The sequence below is a fragment of the Heteronotia binoei genome, chromosome 21 (genome assembly GCF_032191835.1).
Source record: "Heteronotia binoei isolate CCM8104 ecotype False Entrance Well chromosome 21, APGP_CSIRO_Hbin_v1, whole genome shotgun sequence".
NCBI lineage: Eukaryota > Metazoa > Chordata > Lepidosauria > Squamata > Gekkonidae > Heteronotia > Heteronotia binoei.
In genome coordinates this window covers 155,563,923-155,570,850 of record NC_083243.1, presented here as the reverse complement: position 1 = coordinate 155,570,850, position 6,928 = coordinate 155,563,923, and the positions used below count along the sequence as shown (strand labels likewise).

Sequence of the window (6,928 nt, the reverse complement as noted above, 5' to 3'; positions counted from 1 at the left end):
CTTTTCTCTTTTGAATAATATAATGAATACTTTTTGTAATAGAATGCAATAGATAGGTATAGATTTTTTTCAGATACAACACCTTTAAGAACATGCTGGTATAGTATTGAGAACAACATATAGCAATTGTTACCTTCACGCTTGAGAGGAGGTAGATGGGCATCATAAAGTTAATTTCCCCACAATTAGAAAAGATTCTCTTACACACTTATCCCCTATTTTGACATATTTATTGTTTCAAATGTTGTTTTCCCCTTAATTGGATCCAACCTGGAGGACTCACTGCCGGCGTCCCGGCTTACTGGGCCATGGCAGATGACCCCCAGGTGAAAGGGTGGAGCCAGTACCGCGCACACTGCGCTTCACCTAAAAAATTCCTCTGCGCAGGCCTGAAGGGCATATCCACACACACAACTCACAACGCATCAAGTCCTGCAGCGATAGGCAAGGGGCGAAACGGCAGGTGGAAGGTGCCACTGGAAGCCGCAGTCCCGATCCTGCATGTAGGCGGTTCAGGATATTGGTCGCCTGATGCTAACCCGGAGACGAAAGCATCTTTCGGCAGCACCCTGAACGACCAAGCAGCCTTATCTAGGGACAGCACTGCTTGCTCCACACGGAGAGGGGCCTAGAAAAGGTGGCCTAAACAAAGCTCGTCTCCCCCACCCCAGTTGGCTAGCCGCGGTCAACGGGCATCCTTACTTGCGGTCAAAAAATAACAACAAAGAAAAGGCATGCACCTGCCTCACAAAGTGTGCAAAGACTAAAGCTTGCATGTTGGAACATCAGAACCATGCTTGACACAGTAGGCAGTGGTCGCCCTGAACGACGCTCTGCTCTAGTTGCCCACGAACTTCTCAGGTTGAATATCAACATAGCAGCTCTCAGTGAGGTCCGTTTCCCTGAGGAAGGTAGTCTTCAAGAACACGGTGCTGGCTATACCCTCTACTGGTCGGGTAAGTCAAAGGCTGAGAGCCGCCTTTCTGGCGTTGGCTTCATGGTCAGGAACTCCATTGCCTCCAAACTCGAAAACCTTCCAACAGGTCACTCAGATCGCATCATGTCCATGCGCCTCCCACTTCAAAACAAGCAGCATGCAACACTCTTCAGTGTGTATGCCCCAACCCTTCAAGCAGATCCTGCAGAAAAGAACAAGTTCTATGCTGATCTACGCAACCTCGTACGGAAAACCCCTACAGAGGACAAGGTGATCATCCTTGGCGACTTCAATGCCAGAGTAGGTAAAGACTCGGAAGCCTGGAAAGGAGTACTTGGCAAACACGGCATTGGCAACTGCAATGACAATGGGCGCCTCCTGCTAGAATTCTGCATGGAGCACCAGCTCACCATCACCAACACTATCTTCCAGCAGAAGAACAGTCTGAAGACAACCTGGATGCACCCACGGTCCAAGCATTGGCACCTTATCGACTACATTCTGGTGCGCCAGAGAGACCTTCGAGATGTCTTACACACCCGAGTAATGCCCAGCGCAGAATGTCATACGGATCATCGTCTTGTACGCTGCAATCTCCGTCTTCACTTTAAACCCACACCCAGGAGAGGAGGTATCCCTCGGAGGAAGTTTCAGGTTGGCAGCCTCCAGTCAGCCGAAGTTAAAGCTGCCTTCCAGGCAAAACTCCAGTCAAGAATTGAGGACCTCAGTTGCCCCACAGACCCTTCTCCAGAAGCACTCTGGGAACACCTAAAAACTACCATCCTGCAGATCTCTGAAGAAGTCCTCGGGTTCTCCACAAGGAAGAACAAGGACTGGTTTGATGAGAACAATCAAGAGATCCAAGAATTACTGGCAAAAAAGAGATCTGCCTACCAAGCACATCTTGCTCAGCCCTCCTGTCCTGGGAAAAAAGCAACCTTTCACGCTGCATGTAGCAACCTCCAGCGCAAGCTTCGAGACATTCAGAACGAGTGGTGGACCAAGCTTGCAGAGAGAACCCAGCTGTGTGCAGACACTGGTGATTTAAGAGGGTTCTACGAAGCCCTGAAGGCAGTATATGGTCCATCATATCAGGCTCAGAGTCCCTTGCATAGTGCAGACGGCCAAGTGCTCCTCACAGACAAGGCATCCATACTGAACCGGTGGTCAGAGTATTTTCAGGTTCTCTTCAGTGCCAACCGCGTAGTTCAAGATTCAGCAATCCACCTCACCCCACTTCAACCGGTGAAAACAGAGTTGGATGAGATCCCCACCCTAGAAGAGACTGTTAAAGCCATCAAGCAACTGAAAAGTGGCAAGGCAGCAGGAGTTGATGGAATTCCACCAGAGATCTGGAAGCATGGGGGCACAGTACTACATAGCTCACTTCACAAAGTACTTGTCACCTGCTGGGAACAAGGCAAATTACCACAGGACTTTCGCGATGCAATCATCATCACCCTATACAAGAACAAAGGGGAAAAGTCAGACTGCTCCAACTACCGGGGGATAACCCTGCTCTCCATCGCAGGCAAAAGGCACACTCCAAGACAATGGAAAAACTCATCCGAGAGCTACTGTTTGCTGATGATGCTGCACTCGTCTCCCACTCGGTATCAGCTCTGCAGCATATGACGTCCTGCTTTGCAGAGGCTGCCAAGCTATTCGGCCTAGAAGTTAGTCTGAAGAAGACAGAAGTTCTCCACCAGCCTGCACCCCAGGAAGATTATCACCCTCCCTGCATCACTGTGGGTGAATCAGTTCTGAAGACAGTCCAGCAGTTCAGCTACCTGGGGTGCATCATCTCCTCAGATGCCAAGATCGACAAGGAGATTGACAACAGGCTGGCAAAGGCAAACCGTGCATTTGGCCGACTGCACAAAAGAGTGTGGAGCAACAAGCATCTGAAAAAAGGCACAAAGATCAATGTTTACAAAGCGGTTGTGATGACAACCCTCATCTATGGCTCCGAATCATGGGTTTTATACCGTCATCACCTGCGACTCCTTGAGCGCTTTCATCAGCGCTGCCTTCGCACCATCCTCAACATCCACTGGAGTGACTTTGTGACCAACACTGAAGTCCTCAAGCGGGCAGAGGTTACCAGCATCGAGGCACTGCTGTTGAAGACGCAGCTGCGCTGGGCAGGGCATATTTCTAGGATGGAAAACCACCGCCTTCCCAAGATTGCCCTGTATGGCGAACTCTCCACCGGCCATCGAAATAGAGGGGCACCAAAGAAGAGGTACAAGGACTCCTTGAAGAAATCCCTTAGCACCTGTCACATCAACCATCACCAGTGGTCTGACCTAGCCTCAGATCGCAAAGCATGGAGGCACACCATCCACCAGGCTGTCTCTTCCTTTGAGAACACACGCATAGCTGGTCTTGAGGACAAAAGGAGATTGAGGAAGAATCGCACTGCTACAGGACCAACCCTAAATCAGACTTTTCCCTGCAGCCGCTGTGGCCGGACCTGCCTGTCCCACATTGGTCTTGTCAGCCACCAGCGAGCCTGCAGCAAACGTGGACTATTGCACCCTTCTTAAATCTTCGTTCGCGAAGCCAAGCCGAGAGAGAGAGGATCCATACAGCTGTTGACCCTGTGCACTTGGGTAGGTTTGGGTGGCAATCCATGAGGTGGGGAAAAATGTTCAGATTCCAAGCAATCTTGCAAATTCATTCTGCAATGTAAAAAAAAAGTATGAAAAAAGTTTAGGAAAGAATAGGGGAAATGAGGAAAAACTGGGGGTGTTTTCGCACTCACGTTTTACTGGCGCCACGACCCTCCTCACGCCGGCGAATCTGCATGGATTTCGCACCAGAAGCGCCGGCGCACCCAGAAGCGCCGGCTACTTCCGTCGCTAAGCCAGCGCAAACGTTTTCCTGCATCTTTGCGATTTCCGTTTGCGCTGGCTTAGCGACGGAAGTAGCCGGCGCTTCTGGGTGCGCCGGCGCTTCTGGTGCGAAATCCATGCAGATTCGCCGGCGTGAGGAGGGTCGTGGCGCCAGTAAAACGTGAGTGCGAAAACAGCCTGGGATGTTAATGAAATTGTCTGGACACAAGGGGAAAAAATGGTAACGTGGAGGAATGAAAATGAAACATTAGAAGAATCTGGAAAATGCCAGAGAAAGATTATGTTCTAACCCTGAGGTATATAGCTCCCTCTTCAGTTCTGTCTCTCTTGATTGGCAGTGGTGGTCCTCCAAATCTACTCCAGCACAAAGTTCTACTTTTAAAACTGGAAATATCAGTGTTTGAACATAGGGGAGACCCTGTGGTCATGTATGACCTTTCTCTGAAACTGAGGTTAAAACTCAGTGGGCCATTCAAGTTGTAGCTTTTTCTTTCAAAGGTAGTATTCTTTCAAATACAGTTTTCATATAAGCTAGCATTCCTAATGGTATTTTTTTCAACATTCCTTTAACTGCTCAGCCCAGTGATTATTTTTGAATTTTTAATTGTACACTAAACCTTTTTGATTAAGAAGCTTTGAAGGAGAACAAAACCATGCAAGCAATTGCAACCAAAACTAGTAGTTGAAACAACTAAATAAATATAACAGCAATAAACATTCAACAGACTTTGCCCCCCTAAGTCGGAATGAAGAGTTGGACACAAGGCATTGGTATAACTATGGGCCACTTTATTAAACATAATAAGAATGGCAAGGGCACCCCATAAGTGCGGCCCAGTCAGGGCTAGGGGTCTCAACAGACCACTCCCCTGCCATTCACAGGCGAGAGACCCAGTCCCCAGCCGGAGCTGTGTGACACAGCTCCCACCAGGCCAGCCCAGCAGGGAGGCACGCCCCAGAGGGCCCAACCACCAGACGCACGTCTCAATGGAAGGCACCCTCTGGTCAAGCCTCCAGGACAGTCTGCATTTTTCCCACCCCGGGTCATCAAACCCCAAGGTTGATTATGCCAGACCCCTAACTACCCAAAAGGGGGATGCTTCATGGTCCTCCCCTAGCCGCATAATACCCCAAACCCAGTAAAACCTGCCAAACTAAAGTGACCAACCTATTTAACAGCGCCTCCCGATAGCCAAATCCACAAGCCACTGCTTTGCTATGTAGGGTAGGAAAAAAACTCCCCCCCCCCCAGCACTGCCAATCAGCTGGGGAGCAAAAAATTCCTACCCGGCCTCCCAACCAGAGACGACCAGCAATCGCCTACATAACAAACAGGGAGGGCTGATCGTTGTCCAAGACTGCAACAGGGAACAGAGGCTTGGTCGTTAGCGTGGCCAAGCCCCGCGCCTTCCAACTTGTGCCCAAACGGGCTGAAGATCCTCCTTCTCTTCCCTAGGGGAGCAAAGCTTGCCTGTGCAGCCTAGCAGTGTTGCTGCAGGCTGCAGGCAATAAATTGCCATCAAATAGTGGAAGAATAAAATGCCTTAATTTGATGCCTAAAGCTCACAGAATGGGTAATTAGGTTTGCCAAATGCCTGAAGAAAAAATTCCTGTCCCTTACAAAGAGGCTTAATGAAATGTTATTTACCTGGTGATATTTACCTTCAAGCCCTGAAAAGCTTCAACTGCCCAATTCTACACATTAAGTCTCTATTAAAGGTACAGGACATTTTCTCCAGTTCAACTTTGGGGCCATTCAAATATCTCTGGCAAAAGAGTTGCATAAATATGGAACCAGCACAGGAAATCTGGGTCCAAGGCCGTAGGAGCAAGCACAGGAAATCTAGTTTTCCGCCTAAAACTGGAGCACCACATGTGGCTGGGTAGAAGAAGAAGAGATAGGATTACTCTGAGAATGCATGCCCAGCATTGTCTCTCAACCCAGTGGCTCTCCATCGACGTTCTGCAGCCTCATCCCAATTGACCAGCCACGTCACTGGAGGATCCAATGTCACAAAATATACTCACAGGCAAGAATCCATCTTCAGAATGGATAGCTGTCTAGGATTATACATTTTAAAATAATCCCTATGTACAGGATGACAATGCGTGACTCTTTCCTGCTTTCCACTTGTGGACAGGCTTATCATACAGCATGGTGGCAGCTTCAACATGTCTAGCAACCCCATAGTTTTCTAGCTTTTGTGCCCAGCAGTGACCAAGTCTCCCCCATGCCATCAGAGTTTTTTTCATTGTTTGGGGGGGAATCAGGAAATGAGTATCATTACATCAATACAACATGATCAACGGACACATTCAGGGTCAAGCCAGGCCCTGTTGCTCTACCCAGTAAGCACAATTATATGTACAGAGGCAAGGTCTACAAACCAGTCTGGAGTCAGCAATCACAGGTCCAGTCCAAGGTCAGGACAAGGAAGGTTCAAGGGTCCCATTCAAGGACTGGGGAACAGGTGCAGGATCTGGGTCCAAGGTTGTAGGAGCAGGCACAGGTTACCAGCAATAAGGTACAAGGCAGCAAAAAAGGGGTCCAGTTCTGCTTGCTAGGTACGTCAACTTCACAGAAGTGTGGCAAGCAAGGTGTTCCTTTTATCTGCCTCCTTTCCTGACTCATCCTCCATGGCCCAGGTGTCATGCCTTACAGTTGCAATCACCTTCCTACAGGTGCAGGTCTTTACTAATTTCACTATCAGCCTGTCAGTCCTTGTCCTGAAAGGACACTGCTCTAAGAATTAACACTGATTGTTGGTGAGGAATCTGGTGAGTGCTTTGTCTTCTCTCTAGAGCTGTTAAGTGCTCTCTCTTCCTTCTACACTCTGCTGGTTTAGGAGAGGCTGGTAGAGATGGAGATACCAGCCTCTGTGGCATCTCCTTCTCCTGGAAGACTAAGCTGCCTGGCTGTGACTGGGAAGCATTCTCACTTCTTGATGCTTCCCCATTGGGTCTGCAGCTGGACCCAACTGCTCAGATGGGGACTCCATCAGTGCAGGGTCCAATTCTTTTGATTCCTCTGAGGAGGAGGTGGCAGCTGGCCGGCCGATGACACCAACCCATGTATAATTTTATAATTCCCAGGTTTTTTTAAGTGTCTCTATCCCGCTTTGCTGCAAAAATA

At 49.0% G+C, this 6,928-nt stretch overlaps 1 long non-coding RNA gene across 1 annotated transcript; it reads right to left on the bottom strand.

Annotated features, from left to right (window-relative positions):
• Positions 1-213: 213 nt before the first annotated feature.
• LOC132589423 (uncharacterized) lies at positions 214-6,425 on the bottom strand. The gene is made up of 3 exons (XR_009556603.1): positions 6,184-6,425; positions 3,530-3,621; positions 214-270 (listed from the first exon to the last, which is right to left on the bottom strand). It is a non-coding gene; the product is annotated as an uncharacterized LOC132589423 (long non-coding RNA).
• Positions 6,426-6,928: the final 503 nt, after the last annotated feature.